The 3,526-nt window shown below is 45.5% G+C and overlaps 1 pseudogene; it reads left to right on the top strand.

Annotated features, from left to right (window-relative positions):
* Nucleotides 1-1,378: 1,378 nt before the first annotated feature.
* Nucleotides 1,379-2,095, top strand: LOC102493567 (actin, cytoplasmic 1-like; annotated as a pseudogene).
* The last annotated feature ends 1,431 nt before the right edge of the window (nt 2,096-3,526 follow it).

Below are 3,526 nucleotides of genomic sequence, written 5' to 3'. Positions count from 1 at the left end.
CTGGCTCCCAGCATTCTTTGGACCATGGCTGCGTCGCTGCGATCTCTGCCTCGGTGGTCACGTTGCCTTCTCACTTTTGTCGACTCTCCCTCTGCCTTTCTTATAGGGACACTCGTGGTTGTATTTAGGGCCCACAGATGATCCGGGATAATCTTCCCTTCTGGTATACATGACTCTTAGAGATCATTGAGTTACAGACTTTATCTGGATGCAGTTTATTGTACCTAAAATACGCCTCAACCACGCTGATTAAAACCCTGAAGGATCAAGGATGGCAAAACAAAAGGCAAGGTATGCAGGACATAAGAATTGGAAAATTATTTGCTGAGAACATGTATGTTGATGTGCTTGATTGAGCCAATGCACAGGGTATTTTGGATGGAAAATTCATTTGTGTGTTGTGATGGAAAAAAAAAGAAATTATAATAAAAAATAAATTGTAATAATAATAAAATTAAAAATTTAAAAAAAAAAACCCTGAAGGAGAGGCCTAGCCACGACAGCACAGACAGTGAAGTGTCACTGCAGGATACTGAAGTCATATGGGAAGGGCCTGGCTTCAGTTCCTGAGTCTACCTGAACCTGTTGGGTATGCCTACAGGACCAATCATGGTTGAATGGCCAAGAGAGTGGTTGCAGTATGACAAGACCCTGTTAGGGGGCTCTCTGTCTCTCTCTCTATGTATAGACTCTCTCTCACTCATGAAACACATATTTAAATAAACTAATTTTAAAAAGCTTTCAGGGCCGATAGCAGAGCTGCAGCAGTAATACAAAACTCTGATGCTGGGTCCATACGAGAAGGCCCTGGTCCTCTCTCTTTGACTCTCTCTCATGGAAGAAGTAAAATAAAATAAACTTAAGGAATACTTTAAAATAAAAATAATAAATGAAGTTGCCATCTTAAGAAAGTATAAAAGATGGGACCAGCAGTTGGCGTAATGGCTATGTCGCTGGACTCCCATGTAGTCGACCGTGGTTCGAGTTCCAGACCTGGTGGCTTAAACTCATGCCGGGCTCATGTGCATGCGTGCCCAGGATCCAGAGAGGAGAATGGAGGAGGAGGAATTGAGGTATGGCCATCCCCCTGGGAGGTGATTTCTCGCTTTCTGTCTCTCTGTCTTTCTGGCGAGAGCATGCACCCTATAGCAAAAACCTCTATTAAAAAAATAAGGTTTAAAAAAGATATGAAAGATAAACAAATTGAATGCAAATAAGTAAAGAAAGGAAATACTAAAGCTAAAAACAAAAATCAATGAATTAAAAAACAATAAAGAAAATTAACAAAGACTGTGGAGACCGCGTCCACACTGTGAGCACAGGCCTCTCACCCTCGCTAATCCTCCGCCGCCAATCCACACCCGACACTCACCTCGCCATGGATGACGATGTTGCTGTGCTCAGCGTTGACAGTGGCTCCGGCATGTGCAAGGCCGATTTCACCGGCGACGATGCCCCCCAGGCCGTCTTCCCTTCCATCGTAGGATGCCCGCGGCACCAGTGTGTAATGGTAGGCCTGGGCCAGAAGGACTCCTACATGGGTGACAAGGCCCAGAGCAAGAGAGGCATCCTGACCCTGAAGTACCCCATCGAGCACGGCATTGTCACCAACTGGGACGACATGGAGAAGATCTGGCATCACACCTACAATGAGCTGTGTGTAGCCCCTGAGGAGCATCCTGTGCTGCTGACTGAGGCTCCCCTGAATCCCAAGGCCAACCGGGAGAAGATGACCCAGATCACGTTTGAGACCTTCAACACCCCAGCCATGTATGTGGCCATCTAGGCTGTGCTGTCCCTGTTTACCCCTGGCCATATCACCAGCATCGTGATGGACACCGGTGACAGGGTCACCCACACTGTGCCCATCTGTGAGGGGTATGCCCTCCCCCATGCCATCCCACGTCTGGATCTGGCTGGCCGGGACGTGACAGACTACCTCATGAAGATCCTCACGGAGCGCGGCTACAGCTTCACCACCACAGCCGAGCGGGAAACTGCGCGTGACATCAAGGAGAAGTTGTGTTACGTCACCCTAGACTTCGAGCAGGAGATGGCCACCACAGCCTCCAGCTCCTCCCTGGAAAAGAGCTAGAAGCAAATGCTTCTAAGCGGACTGTTACTTAGTTGCATTACACCCTTTCTTGACAAAACTTAACTTGCATGGCTTTATTTGGGATTTTTTTTTTTGGGGGGGGTTCTGTTTTGTTTTGTTTTCTGGGGATTTTTTGGATTGACTCAGGATTTAAAAACTGGAATGGTGAAGGTGACAGCAGTCGGTTGAAGCGAGCATCTCGAGTTCTGCAATGTGGCTGGGACTTGGATTGTTCATTATTCTTTTTTTAATAGTCATTCCAAATATTGTGAGATGCATTGTTATAGGAAGTTCTCGCCCTCCCAGAAGCTGCCCCACTTCTCCCTAAGGAGAACAGCCCAGTCCTCACCCAAATACACACGGGGAGGTGCTTTTGTGTAAATTATGTAATGCAAAAAATTTTAAAATCTTTGCCTTAATACTTTTTTATTTTGTTTTATTTTGAATGATCAGCCACCGCGGACCCCCATTTTGTCCCCCAACCTGAGATGTAAGAAGCATGACCAGACTCAGAGGTGACCCAGATCAGTCATTTTTTTTTTTCTGGAGAGGTATTTTTTTTGCTATAGGATATGTGCGCTCGCCAGAAAGACAAGAGAGAGACAGAGAGATAGAAAGCGAGAAATCATCCCCCCCAGGGGGGATGGCCATACTGCAATCCCTTCTCCATTCTCCTCTCAGGATGTTGGGCACGCGCGCACACATGCCCGGCGTGAATTTAAGCCACCAGATCCAGGACTCGAACCACTGTCGGGTACATGGGAGTTGAGCAACATAGCCATTATGCTAACTGCTGGTCCCCAGATCAGTAATATTTAAAAGGATTTTAAAATAACTCTGAATAATAGGTTAAAGACTCTGGTGGAAAAGATGAACCAAATGCATAAATAGGTGGGGAATTTTAATAGAGAGATAGAAATGATAACAAGAATAAAATGGACATGCTAGAAAGCAGAAACATGATAGTGAAAAAATGAAGAATTTTTTTCAATGAATTCATGAATAGATCCAACACTGCCAAGAAAAGAATTAGTGAACTTGAAGATAAGTCAACAGAAAATACACAAAGAGATGAGCCAGTTGGTGGCATGGTGGTAACGTTAGCTGGATCCCACATGGCTAACTGCACAGTTTAAGTCCTGGACCCAGTGACTTGAAAAACACACTGGGCAGGACCAGCAGATGGTATAATGATTATGTTGCTGGACTCACACACGGTTGACCATGGTTCAAGTCCTAGACCCAATGGCTTCAAATTCGCACTGGGCACATGTGTGTATGAGTGCTCAAAATCCTGAGAGGAGACTGGATAAGAAGGGATTGCGGCATGGCCATCTCCCCTGGGGGTTAAGTTCTCACTTTCTGTCTCTCTGTCTCTCTGGCAAGTGCATGCACCCTATAGCAAAAACATCTCTCTATAAAAAAAAAAAA

This window comes from Tupaia chinensis, unplaced genomic scaffold (assembly GCF_000334495.1).
Source record: "Tupaia chinensis unplaced genomic scaffold, TupChi_1.0 Scaffold000429_1, whole genome shotgun sequence".
NCBI classification, from domain to species: Eukaryota; Metazoa; Chordata; class Mammalia; order Scandentia; family Tupaiidae; genus Tupaia; species Tupaia belangeri.
Note: the sequence above shows the minus strand (reverse complement) of the source record. Positions and strands in the feature narration are given on the sequence as shown.